This window comes from Pongo abelii, chromosome 5 (assembly GCF_028885655.2).
Source record: "Pongo abelii isolate AG06213 chromosome 5, NHGRI_mPonAbe1-v2.0_pri, whole genome shotgun sequence".
In the NCBI taxonomy this organism is placed as follows: Eukaryota; Metazoa; Chordata; class Mammalia; order Primates; family Hominidae; genus Pongo; species Pongo abelii.
In genome coordinates this window covers 102,359,144-102,373,987 of record NC_071990.2, presented here as the reverse complement: position 1 = coordinate 102,373,987, position 14,844 = coordinate 102,359,144, and the positions used below count along the sequence as shown (strand labels likewise).

The window sequence follows — 14,844 nt, the reverse complement described above, 5'->3', positions numbered from 1 at the left end:
TAAAAAAAAAGATCCCCTCTCAGAAGGAAAAAATATATATAATATGCAACAAAAATATTTTAATCCAGCATCATAGCAATAATAATACTATCTACTACTTACAGAACACAAATCTATCTCATAATATTTTTCAAATATGCACAGGGTGTTTTCATGAGAATACTTATTTTTCAACAAGAGTCTTTAAAAATGATGGCTTAAGTGCTTTTGCTTTCTGCTTTTTAAAGTAATTTACTTTCCAAGTCTAAATATAATATTTTATCGTTTTAAATAAAATTATTACGGAAAGATTTAATGGTTTTAAATCTACTGTAAAATATTTTCCTGACACATTGAATGATCCTTACCTTTGCTTTCAGAGCAGTAGCCACAGGATTCTGTGGCATCTAGGGAGTGACTGTTTAATCAAGCATGGCTACTTGTAATTTCTAATTCCAGGTCAACCTTGTTTGAAAGAAAATTCAAAGAAGTAAACTGTGAAGCGCCAAAACTCTAAATTTTAATGTAGTTAAAATCCTAAATTCACTAAAAGAAGATGAAAGACCCACTGGAGCTTTTAGCAAGTAAGTATAATTTCAATAGGCTATAGATTATATTTAGAGAGCAAAAATGAACATTTATTTTTAGAAGTGAAAAAGTCAAAATGTTAATTAATGCAGGTTTAGTCATGAAAAAAAATTAAATATTCCATCAGAACAAAATGTGGATAGACTATCTTGGCCAATAAAGATTACATACGGATGTGAAAAAAAATTGCTGAAATCTCAGGTATGTCAAGTGCCATACTATTAATTTGCATTTGGTATCATCCTGCCATAATTTTCAAAAGCAATTACACCACTAAATGCACATGAAAGATAACGAGCTTTGCAATCAATAAGTGACCTCAAGAGAGGTGCAAATTTATCAACATATGCCTATCTCTCACCAAGTTTACCATACCCTCTTACAATTACCTAGTTTATAATATTGATGTTGATATTAAAATTATGTACACAAGGAAAAACAGACACATTGAATTTGTTCATAAATTCCTATGCAATGGCTTGATTACTGACAGTTACATATCTGCAGCTTAACAGGCATGTCATTTTTACTTATACTCATAGCTTTGCCTAAGAATAAGCATATATGCAAAAGGCCATGGTGTTCCTTTTAGAATTGTTTAGGAATCAATCCAATGATTCAACTAAACAAAATAAGACTTTTTACTATGGCGTACTTAAGTTGAGCAACTAACTTCACTCTGTTTAGGCAGCCTCCCAAAGAATCCAGAAATAATTATCTGTACTCTAGATTTGTCCTCTAGTATTGTTTGTCTTGATATGACTTTATCTAGGAAAATCATATTTTTTCTTGCCTAATTAAGTCTGAAATGATTTAAAACTCTTAATATTTAGATAAAAATGCACACAGCTACAAATGAAAAGTCTTAATGCAATAATCCAAGATGTATAAAATAGGAACTACAGAACATAGCTTACATTCTTTTTTAAACTCTATGGTTGTTGTTTTTTTCCAAATTAAGCTTGTATTCACACACAAAAGCATACCTGCACATATACCAAATACACATTTGAAGTTCAGTCGAATAATGTTATTTTAATTCTTTCAACAAAACTTTTTGAGCATTTACTTATGTGCCATGTATTATTCTGTAGGTACAATGGATATAGAAAATGTTTATTTCAGATAATTACTGGTTGTTTTACTAAATTACTACTCTCCTTTTTAGAATTTGATTTTCAGGACAACTCTCACTAGTGGACACCATGGCCCTCCTCTCCTCACTCCCTACCTCCAAGTAGCTTCCTGGATAAACAATATTCAGCCAAGCAACATTGAATGTAAATTATCCCAAGGAAAATATTCCTCCTCAAATGAAAATGTGTCAGTACCTAATTCTGGATTCCACTTAAGCATTTCAGACCTAATTTCTGGGTCCTAGGACTTCATAATATTTTTTCTTATTATTTCAGGGCCATATGTCACCAAAATTATAATGTTAGTGAAGTTTTCCATTAGAGTTTTCTTACATGTACATATGCCTTTCAGCATCCTTCTCTTTTTTTTAAAAAAAAAATCTGTCCCAATTCCTGCTAATGTCCAACAACCTAAAGGTAACCAGGACCCCCAAGACCTGCCCATTATTAGAAGCTTTCTGTGTTCCAGATCAAGTTCATGAATCAAACATGCCATGTTAGCCTTCTGAGTTTTTACCTCTCAATTCTGGAAAAACTACTAGCTGTTTAATTCAATTATATATTAAGCAGAACTTCTGCTTATGGAAATGTAATTCTGGTTCTGATGACATCTACAATCAGAGATACTATAGTACGATCAGATCCCATTCAGCCATAAAACAAGTTATCTCATTGAGTCATAAATACCATTATTTTCTCTCCTACTAAACCTGATTGCTAAATCTGTAACATATTTAAAAAGAGACTCAACATTAATTTGGTTTTATGTCATGTTCATATGATGCTTCCCAAATCAAACCGTTATCTACCTATATTACCCAAGTAAATGGACCACTAAATAAAAATACAGAAAAATTACTGGACACTCAATTTAGAAGTACTCCCCAAAATAGCCACTTTTTAAAAAAATTAACTTGGGAAGTATATTTCTAACCTAGGTCTAATGATTTTAAGGCATGGCTCCTATAACACTATTAATAATGTAGCCTGCTCCATGGCATTCTAGAAGCAGGGTGATAGGAATAATTCAGCAAAGAATTGAGGAAATTAGAAAATAAGTTTAAAAAGGTTAGCATCCCACTCCCAACCCCAATGTCCTTAGAAGAATTTTTCCCTCTTCCCACTCTAGTCACTTAAGAAGCATTGTTTTGAATTATGGCATTTTGCTTGGAGAGAGGAGACTCAATATACAACATATTGCTAAACTCATAAGAAAAAAATAGAACCAACATTTCAAAACACGTTACCCACTTTTAATTCCTTCTCTTTTAGTTGCACAAAATGCTGTAGCAAAAACAAATTAGTCCACTTAGCCAGAAAGTCAGTTTCCTTTCCCTGCCTCAGCCTGCCATGCCCCACTAATCCCCATGACCCACTACCCCTATACATACAGACTCCCCAAAATAATAGTTTTAGTCCTGTTGTAACCAAATCCAGTAGGTAAAATGTAGAAGACTTTTATAAATTATTGAGTCTTAAAAATTATTTCAAACTGCTGTTAAAATTCAGGATTATGTTTTCTAAAACGTTAAAGAAACAACACTGTTAAAGGTAATACATTGCCGCATACAAAATTTATGAATACTTGGGTATGTGAATTTTGTAAATGTTCATGGAAAATGTCTGAAAATCTTGAAAATCTACCAGGCTTATACCAATAAGCTTAAGTTCCTTCTCTTAGCAGAGCACTGAAACCAGTGCTCATGTAATCCTCGCAGGCTCTGCCCCAGTAAGGTTTATGCCTCACTGAAGCAAAAAACAACTTTATGGTTTCCCACAGAGAAAGCTATTGGAACTTTTCTCTAACACTACAACATATAGAGCAGAATTCAGTAAAAGCTAATGGTTTGGACTGATCAAAGGTTTAGTTTTAGAAATAAAAAAAGATCTCAGTATAGGACAAGCAGTCTCATGGCTGGACCTATTGCTATAACCAGTTAATCTATGTCGAAATCTGAGCATTTGACTGAAGGGCATAAAACAGCACCAGTGACTTGAAACCGCTGAACTGGCTTAATGGGTTCTTCCCCTGATGGGAAGGTCTAGCATGTTTGTCTATACTCATGTGAGGGGCAGGAGTGAAACAGTGGCAATTCTCACCGATATCTCATAAATTTTTATTGAATTGCTCAGACTGCTTTGAAAATGCTCCATGCCAAATCACAGATCATTCTAGTATCACTAGAATCTATGATTATAAACAAAGAGCTTTTGGAATTCTGGAATTTAAACATTCTGAATAGTTTCTTTGTCTTGACAGAAAGTAAAAAGAACAAACTTGTTTTATACAAAATCAGATGCTCCAAATGGTCAGTTGGTGATGCTACCAATCAAAGAAAACTAAGGAGGAAGAAAAAGAAAACAGGAAAGAGAGGAGGCAACAGGAAAATCGGCCTTCTTCCTTCAGTCTACAGTAGGAATAACTCAATTGTCCCCCTTCTTCAAAGGGTGTGAATTCAGCTTCTCCTTCTTTACTTCCTTTGTTTCACGTAATGGTTATTGGTGTTGGGCCTTTCTGGGTTATTCCCTCTTTTATATCTTATGCTTTGTTCAAACAATTGGGAATCCTCAAAGTCTGTCACTGCAAATTAAGAGCATGTTTTATATAAAATTTAGCAATTGTACATTTTGAAGAAACATGCCAATGAAGTGTTAAAAATAATATAATAAAATATATTGTATATGTGATAAAAGGGTGCTTACAAAATCAAGGTACAGACATAAAGCACATGAAATCTGATAGTCTACATACTTCATAACATTACATCCTGGGGGGTCATTTCCAATTGACATTTCAAGAAAAGGTTACATTCATATTGCCCTAGTGACTGAAAAATCACAAAAAAGTTAAGCATTTAAATGTATCACTACTAATAAGACGGTGGAAACTTTTCCTTATTAAACTAGGTTAGCACTATCAATTTAAAGTATATTTCTGACAGTTCAAGCACATTTTTTGGCCATGTAACACGTTTGCAAATCTTAAATGGTTTCACATTTCTCTGAACCGTAATAAGAGCATAACATGAATATTTAAGCAGCTTAGCTTTGATTTAAATATATTTGTTCAGGATATGCTGGCAGCAACCCAAAATGTAGTGTAATACCCTCAAAGCTGGCAATTCCAAACTCATTTAAGAAAGCAGATAATATGGGCTGGCAGCATTAAAGCAAATAAAGTCAATTAATTTTTTTCTTAATTTGTTTCTTCCAGCTTGAAATTGCCAGGGATGGATAAATCTGAAGATGAATGAAAATAAGAAACTACTGGGAAGGGAACAGGAACCAAAAAAAAGGGATGGGAAATCTAAAGCTGCTATTTCTTATTCTGATCTTAATAGCAGGATACAGTTGAATAATAACATTATCTATTGGAGATCACTGAAAGGTAGGGAGGGAATTGCATTTTGAAAACTTTAATATGTAGAGAGTCAGTACATCATTTTCACAAGCAATATCCTTAGCAGAAAGGATATTTTTAGAACTATCATGCTACAGAAAACTGCATTTTTATAGTAACTGAAAGATGCAAAGTTACTGAAAAAATAAAACTGCCATTTTATTGTATTGCCATTAATCACATGGTTTGAATTTTGATTACTTGTAGAGACTGAGACTATTAAATGGTGGAATATTTCTATGGGCAACATTCAGATAGTATTCTCAATGCTTCACTACTCCCTCAACCCATTTTGGTGTACTTTAGAAATGTAATACTGTCGTTGTTGGGGTTTTTTTAAAACACGAGAAAGCAATAAAGAAACACATTGAGATGGAATCCCCCTAACTTGCTCTCCAATAAAAACAGACTTTGCATTATTTAGTTTTTGCCTGAAGGCACTTTAATTTTTGATACCTAAGACTGACTTAAGCATTGAGCAAATATATCTTTGTGTGTATCATTGCCACCTTTTTAGGAAAATAAAATGTCATAGTGTCAAGTAGTTCTGGAGGAACTTGAAAGCAGTGCCTTATCTGGTATTTTGAGAGCAATAGTTCTCAACCCTGGCTACATGCTGGAGAACTTTTAAAAAAAATGAAAAAAAAAACCACAAAAATTTCACACACTGCCAGCACAGAGCAATTAAACAGTGATGTATTTGGGTGAAACCTCAGGCATTATTATCTTTTAAAGTTCCCTCATGATTTTAATATGCAGCCAAGCTTGAGAACCATTGGGTAAGTTATTCTTAAAGTGTTATTAGGGTTTTTACTATTGCTACATAAAGGACTCTAGTCTTTAATTAAATCAAGGAACCATACTATGCTGATTATCAATACTATAGCCATGTTTCTTGAAGAAAGTGTTTAACATATGGAGATCCGTATGCTTCTCTTAGATGCCCATATGCTCTGCTTCTATGTATGTTATTGAAAATACTATTTTAGCCTTTGTGTCACTTTCGTAAGAAACATGTCCTCCATGTTTTGTGAATTGATTAATAGAAAGGTATTAAATATATATAGCATGATTTTAAATTAATAAAAATATTTCAAGCCATAATGAAAGGAAAGCTATTTATTGGGATAAAGTATTGGCTATTAGTTTGAGTACTAGTGAATACTGTTTTACCCTTAAACAGGTGTGAATATACCTTAACGTTGGATATCCAAAGTGTCTCCATAGGAAAGTGAAATAACATAAAATAAATAGCACAAAATAAAGTCTCTAACTTTCACTAAAAGAGTGATGAAAAGGAAACTGACTTTGGCAGGCACATCTTCTGGCCAGTCACATTAAATATATTATTTCACCTTTCTTAAAAAACAAAAGTGGGAGGTATTTGGCACCCCCCTCAGAGATAAATAATGGGATCTCAGAAAAGTTAGTAATTTGTTCAGGTTCACAAAATAATTAAATTTAAAAATGGGGTGCAAATCCATATTTTACCTTTTACTTTTTTTCTACCTTTCCATGCTGTCTTCATGAAGGGTGGCTTTTGTATGGTTAATTTTCCACAAGACAACAGAAACAAATATCCCAAAAGAAATTCCACATAATTAGTCTAGTTTTATTCAACCAATTTATTGACTGCCTAATATAATAAATGACTGCTGGTAGCTATGAAAGACATAAGAATGATAACCATATGGCCCCTGTCTTCAAAGATATTAAATACAAATAATAATTGATAATAGAATGTTAAGAGCTATAAGAGAGACATAAAGCAAGGAGTACTATATAGCATCTCATAGGGAAGATAAACTAATTTCCACATCAGAAATCAAGGAGGCTACGGAATGACAATTGAGCTCAAACATAAAGATTAAGTCCACATCAGAAATCAAGGAGGCTATGGAATGACAATTGAGCTCAAACATAAAGATTAAGTAGAATTTCTGCAAGATAAGGAGTTTGAGAAGACTGTGCAATGGTTAATCTAAAAAGGAGGAAGAATGATTTAGAGACTGTTAAGTAAAGGGATCTGGCTGAAGTATAGAACACATGAAAAAATAGAGCGGGAAAGGAGATTCAAACATTGTCATGGGATCAAAATCAAAAGACCTGAAAGCTATGTTAAAGTTTACCAAATAGAATCCTCCAGTTTTACTCTGAGGAAACTGAAGCCCAGGGATATTTAATGTTTCACCAAATATCACACCAGTAATAACTGCCAGAGCTAAACACACACAAAAATAAATCTCTTACTCTACTCCCTCAGTTTCTTCCCCTACCATTTCTTCCTCTCTCCCACCTTTTTCCTTCTTTTCTTTACTTCTCTATTTTATTCCTTTTTTCTTTTTCCTTAATGTCATTTTCTTTCTCTGGGGGATTGGAAGGGTATTTTTGTTATACCATATCAAAGTACATTAAGTAGCAGGATAAAAAGGATGAACTAAATTATGTAGGCAACAGGAAACACCGAGTAGTTACTGCCACACTCAAAGGAACCAGTTACTTGCAAAATACATGTTCTCTGGTGTACATCAGCTATTAAGCCAGCTGGGGTCTGGACCAGAAGTTCTAAAGCTGATACTAAAATTGTCCCTGGAACAGAATCACATCCTTGAGGAGGTCTTGAGACTTCCAAATTTCTGGCATGTTCAGTGACTTTCAATCTGCCATATTTCTTAAACTCCAAGGATTCAACAACTTAGCAACAAAGAGAACAATGTTATGATAACATAGTACAATATTGTAATAAGGTTCACTCCTCAACTTACTGTGGATTCATTTAAAAAAATCTATGATGGCTCTTGTCTTGTTTATAGTCAGTCTCTATTATTAAATCTATTATTACTAATTAAATCTATTATTACTAGAGCCACAAAATTTCAAGCCATCTGGATGTGATATGTGATTTGTGAATGATTTCCTAGAGTTCTCTTGCTATCTATGATAGAAGGCTAAGAACTAGTAACCTTGAGGGCAGTTACATAATTTCCCTGAGTTGCAGAGTGACTTTCAACAGACTCGGTAATATTTTGGAGTCAAGTCGTCAATGTGTTGATTAATAAACTTACTAGAATAATTTATAAAGAACAAAAAATGAGCAAAGAGTGAACAAGTCATGATGTTCTCTAATTTTCTTTAGCTTTTTCCAAATTGGAGAATTTTCCCATTTTCCAGCTTTTTCCCAATGTTGTATCTTTGAATTAATCGTCTCTACACTCCAAGAAAATCATGTACAAAGTCCTCCTATCAGATATTTCTCTCTTTGTGTGTCAAAATATTAAAGGCATCTGAAATATCTGGAAAGTATTATTTGATTAACAAACAGATTCAAAGTATTCTACCATTGACACCAAGCTATATAGATTTTTAAATACAGTGTCAAAGAATACTATGCAGAATACTCTGGAGACACAGAGACACAAAGCAGAATCTGAATAAAGAGGATTTGCTAAATTCCACCAGTTTATTATCATTAGATCATACTCTCTTTGTCCAATCATAATTCACAACTATCCACTTCTTCATCAAACCTAAGCATGAAAGTACACGAGTTTACTTGTTTCCTTGGGTTTTCATTTCCAAAGCCTCCCTTACTGTATAGAATTTATATTAAATAAATTAGCATGTTTTTCCCTTCTTAATCTGTCTTTTGTTACAGGTGCCTCAGCCTACATTATACATACTGCTGAGTGCTTCACATTGGCCGGGCTTTCAGGAAGCCTAGAGCTAAATTATGTTTTGTGTTGATTTCAGCTATAAAGTAATGCATTTGTTTTTAAAAATTAAAAATTCAGAATAATATGAAATAAGAGGTAAAAATCACTTTATATTCTTACAAATGAGAGAGATACTTGTTAATGTTTTGGCAGTTAAATATTTTACCTTTGTTATGGACATTTATTTGATTACAAATGAAGTTAAAATTTTGGTAAATCAATACCATTTTTATTTCTTAAGAGAATTTGTATTTCTTGGTATGTGAATTATTTCTCTTCATGTCTTTTGTCAATTTTCTTTGCTAATATTTAAAGATTCTCCTTATAAACTCATAAGAAAACTAAACATAATGGTAATGATGTATTTCTTTCCAGTATATTCTCTGCTTTTCTTTTATCTTTTAATAGTGTTCAAGTATCCCATGAACAATAATGTAATGAACTAGTCTTCTTTTCATTACTAAATGGATGATGTAGTCTTTCTTGTATGTTAATTGTTTTTCTAAAACTTAGAGCTCCTGGAGATTATAAAGGATTTTCTAGCCATATACTTCTACCCAAAGTCCAAGCTATGGATTTTAGTTCTAATGCTTGTATGTTAAATTGATGTGTGTTTCTGTGTTTGGAATAAACACAGTGTGTCTGCTCCCTTCTCTCAGGCTATATCTGTGACTTCTTGCCAATCTTTTTGTTGCTGTCTATAAAACCCACTTCTTTCCTTTCATTCTCATGCTTCAAAATGGCTCATCAACCAGAAACATCATTTTTGTTACAATTGCATATATATGACTAAATATATGTTGCAAGTATTTTGTTAATATATAAATTTTGTGTCCAATCATATGATTATATAAATAAAGAAACTGAGGCCCAGAGAAATGAACTGATTTCCCTATAATCGCTTTACTGCCCACTAACTTATGGTTAGTTCAAATTTGGGAAAATAATTTGCACAGTTTGATTGACTAAATATGTGTGATATTTAGATTTTTCCCCCATAAATAACTTCTTACACTGTGTTTCAGATCTCGGACTTAAATGTACTTGCAAAATATGTTTATCAACTTATTTTGGTGCTCAGCTATATGGACAGTTCAATGTTGGAAATCAAAAGTATATTTGACCAATATCTTAACATATGTATAATACATGGATTTTGGAAATAAAGATATCACTGTCCAAACTCTTGTTAAGAAATTTGAGGAAAACCTATGTAAAACATAAAAACAACACTATATCCTATGTTAGGTAGACTAACTCTAAAACAGTACATATTATGAAAGGATTGATGCCTCTAAATAATCAAAAATTCAATGAGCCAATGCTTGATCTGGCTGCCTACATGTTAATTCAAGCCTGAATTATAGCATATAAAGTAATGCTCACATTATGGTCATGTTCATACTCTGTGCTAGATGATTGAGTTCACTTCTAAGAAGTACATTTGTAATTGGGACAATGACAAGAGAATCAGGGAAGGAGACAGGATGACAAAAGGTCTGGTAACTACACCATAGAATGGCGTAAGTTAAAAATCTTAAGTACAGCTATTCACATGAAATTGACATTAGTTCTATTTGGCCAAATGTCAATTTAGAGATTTAGGGAAGGATTTTCTAACAATATGAATTGCCCCCAAAAATAATGGACTTTGAAGTACATAATGTCTCATCAATAGTTCAAGATGGTCATAAATAAAAATCAATCTGTGAGAGATACTGTAAAGATGTCAGAACTGAACTACATGGGAGCTACACTCCTTCTAATGTTCCCTGACATACATAGAAATCTATAAATTTCCAGAAATCAATAAAATTTACATTTCTACATATGTCATAAATATCCTAATATGTTCGGTAACCAATAACTGGCTGATTACAGCTTCCCATTTATCTATTTATACTATTTATAATCAAAATTCCTGAGAGAACTGTTGTTCTAAATATATCAAGAAAGCAAATATAGAGCTCTCTATTTTTGAAACCTATGTTATCCAAAGGGCAAATATGTAGACTTAGAATTACTGGGTCAGATTCTATCAAATGCCTGAGAAGAAATCAAATTTATAACTTAAGGTTACCCATGGAAATTTGTGGAAAGAAGCAAAACTTCCTAGGAGGACATATTTATAAACCTTAGGTACCTTTTCCCAAGAATTTTCCTCCAAGTCTCTAAGATTCTGCTTCTAAGATTCTTGGCCTTTTCACACTGCAATGAGATATTAATTCTTTAGAAAGCTATTATTATTAAAGTAAATGTTTATATCCTTCAGCTGTATTGAGAAAAGAAAAAAAAGTAAAGGGCTACTGTAATATATATATATATATATATACAAACACAATATATACACACATATAAAAAATATATATAATATATAAATATATAAAAATATATACATACACACATATATAAACATATAAAATACAAATATATAAACATATATACAGACATATAAAAATAAATATTACATATACATGTATAAAGTATTTTCCACACTCAATATGTCATAGTCAAAGCAAAAAGAAAGGGTGATTGAAGTGGCTCTAGTAAGCCATAGGTAGTATTTCCATAAATTCTCTCACAAAAAAAAATATAAAGCCATGTGTATAGAGTGTTTTGAAAATTGTTTTGGCATTTAATCCAGTTATCCTTCAAAGCACAGGATTTTTAAGGGCAATATTGAAAACATACAGTTAGTTTGAAGTTATTCTTTCAAACAGGTGATGGTAAAGTGATCTAGCAATATATTTTCCTTTCCGAGGGCTTGTTCAGAAATATGTCTTACTAGCAAGAGCTTGATTATCTGATATAATCAAGCTCTTTTACAAGATGACAATTTTATGCTACTAAAACCATAAGGTTCTTAGTGTATAAAACTTAGTGTATAAAAAAACTATCACTGAAGAGAAGAGGAATCAATGACACTTTAAATCTATTCATTGTAACAAAAAATATCATTTTATTATCCTTGTAATAAGGAGTGTATTCTTTATAATGAAGTATAATAATGAACTGATGAGCTGCATAGATAAAAAGAATGAAAAATTCAGAAAAGTCCTGTGAATAACTCATAAACTCACTCAAACCTTTGCTATCAGGAGTATACTTCTAAATTTGCAAAATTTATCATTCAATTTAATTGGGTGCCTAACAAATTTTTTCTGCCTAACTAGATACAGAGCATTGGACTAAGTACTACCTGGGATACCAGGACCATAGAATCTTATATAGTCAGGATTATTAAAAATAAAGATTTCTGGTTACCAAGGCCAACAGGAACAGGCCAGGTGCTGAGTGGATAGAGGTAACACAGAAGAAAGTAGTATTTAAGCTAAGTCTTAGAAGTTGAGGAGGGATATCACAGGCAGAGATCAGAATGAATAAGACACAGAGGTGGTAAAGCATGAGATGTGCCTATGGAATGATTATAATATTAGGACCTTATAGATGTAAAACTGTATTTTAACACACATTATCTCACTAAATATTTGCAATGTCCATTAGTGTAAACAAGGCAAGTATTTTGGCCTCATTCATAGGTAAAAAGTCGCATAAAAATAGTTTCTATGTGTGCCATGAAAGGAAAAATCCTGGACCACATTAGTGAATGAGTCAACTACAGATGGGAAAAGTGGCTAGATCCCAAGTGCTGTAAAACTGCAAGAGTTTGCTGTAGAGTTAGTCAGGCAGCACTCATTTGGGTCCATAGCCCACGTTAACAGAATTTGTTTGCCCATTACAAAAGACACAGGAGAATAACTAGGGCAATGGAAAGATGAAAGAAAATTGGTAGAAGATCAAAGGGACAATAGATTCTAAAGTGGTTACAAATGCACTTTTGAAATGGCTGTCCCTGGAGTACAAGCTGAACATTTAAGCAGGCAAACCAGAATGAATAAGATGTAAGAGGGCATATGAGAAGGACAGAAGGACTCGGGGGAGGAGATAAATGAGAAGTTCATTATGGAAGTTGGAGTAAGATGTTGTGTTCACAGAAAGTATGCTGAGTTATAGTTCTTGGATGTGGAATATGTTCAAGTAATGCAAGTGTAATCACAATGATAGGAAGCTCAGATTGGCTGAGGTTTAATAGAGACAACCACCACCAGCTTTTAGGAGGTGGAAACCATGAGAGACCACGGTCATCAATGGTCATCAATATGAGTACTAAGTCTGTAAATACAATGGCAAGAGAAAGCCATTGAGGAAGACTAAACCAAGTCCTTAAGTTATTGAGGAAAAGGAGAGTAAGATAGTGCAGACCAAGGAGTATTCTGAGCCTGCCTCTCAGTTCCAAGATTCTCAGGGAATTGATAGATAAGCAGCCTGAACAGGAAAGGAATGCCAGGGATGCTGTTACATACTGGGTATATAAGAAGGAAGAAGAAATGTCTGAGAAAAAATTTAAATCTAAGATTAGATTGCTCCCAATAGAATGAGACATGCAGCAGCAAAGTAGGGGAAATTAATATATAGCAGACGCGGTGGACTGGCCCCAAGGGCCTGTAGAAAAGAACTGGCAAAGATAAGAAAACAGAGGGATATGCTGGTAAAACAGAGAAGCTTTTATCTAAGGGGGAGAAATGATCATGATTCAGTAATGAGGCAAGGAGTAGTGAGTAAACAGAGAGTAGTTAATGAAGAAGCATTTAGTACCATCAACCATGTGAGTCTTTTTTCTTAATCTGAAAAAGTACAGATTTTCAATAAGAAAGAAGGATTGCAATTCCTGAATTGAAAATTTTTAATTAATAAACAAATAGTATAGTCCTATAAGAAAATGCAATTAAGGAGAACTTTGCATATAAATTGAAGGAATTTTATGAACTTGAATCATTATACCTTTAAAAGAAAACTAGAAGCCAACAGCCACCAAAGGCTATTATAACACCATGTTTTCATTCTTAATTTGGAAACTTTAATACATTTTACAAATAGTATTTTTAAAAACATATTGCTACATTGCCAAGGCTTAGAGATAAAACGTGTTGACCAAATTGCATATATTACTTAATATAAATCTAAAATATTTTTAAAGTATTAAAGTAATAGCTATATGAATAAATACAAGAGCAACTTCCACTCAGACTTTATCTCAGCATATAGGAAAAATTCTACCTTGAGAAAAAAAGAAAATAATTTAAGAATAAATACAATTTAAGATGAGCTGGATGTGGTGGCACATGCCTGTAATCTTAGCACTTTGGGAGGCTGAGGTAGGAGGATCAGTTGAGTCCAGGAGTTCAAAACCAACCTAGGCAACAGAGCAAGACCGTGTCTCAAAAACAAACAAACAAAAAAAAAAAATGGAAAATTAGCTGGGCCGCGCGTGGTAGTGCACCCCTGTAGTCTGAGCCAATTGGGAGGTTGAGATGGTAACACCCCTTGAGCCCAGGAGGTAGAGGCTACAGTGAGTCATAATTGGGCCATTATACTCCAGCCTGGAAGACAGAGTGAGATCCCATCTTGAAAAAAATAAAAAATAAATAAAACAAATTTCAAAATAAGAATAAAGTAAAAATTTTAAAAGAATAAATACAATTTAAAATTTAGGTATGGCAAATTACATTAGATATAGGGCAAATGTTTTCAGGTAGTATTCTTACTTCTAGAGTAAGTAATCAAGGAAAACGGAAAACTATTACCTTGATTCAGTTCAGAATCTCCCAAATATATGCACATATTCAAAAGATGTATCCTACTAAAAGTTTCAGAAATAATTTTCACTGATATATAATAATATGAATCATTTTTTAAATGATTCATTTAAATATTTTCTCATCTGAAATGAACTTGCCCCACTTTAGCTTTATTGTTGTCTCAGAAGATATGGTTGAACAAAATTGAATTCCTTGATTAAAACTCAGAAACCTGTATCCACTTGTTTGCCCTGATGAATCATCACAATACTGCCACATAATTTATTTTGATGTGTAATGTATTCTGCTTTTTCTATCAATCACTAGGTATTTTTAGTGCTTTTCTGTATCACACTATTTCTTTTTGTAAATTAGAATTAAATTATTTA

General features: G+C 32.8%; 1 protein-coding gene and 1 long non-coding RNA gene across 11 annotated transcripts in view; one reads left to right on the top strand and one right to left on the bottom strand.

Moving 5' to 3' along the window:
• GRIK2 (glutamate ionotropic receptor kainate type subunit 2) overlaps positions 1-14,844 on the bottom strand; it is a 1,201,011-nt gene that overhangs the window by 614,810 nt on the left and 571,357 nt on the right. The gene's annotated exons all lie outside the window — the stretch shown is intronic.
• The window catches only part of LOC129060004 (uncharacterized), a 37,713-nt gene continuing 26,813 nt past the window's right edge, over positions 3,945-14,844 (top strand). For all 4 annotated transcript variants that reach the window (XR_008526306.1, XR_008526307.1, XR_008526309.1 and 1 more), the window contains exons 1-2: positions 3,945-4,116; positions 4,918-5,091. This is a non-coding gene — a long non-coding RNA (uncharacterized LOC129060004). The remainder of the gene's footprint in view (positions 4,117-4,917; positions 5,092-14,844) is intronic.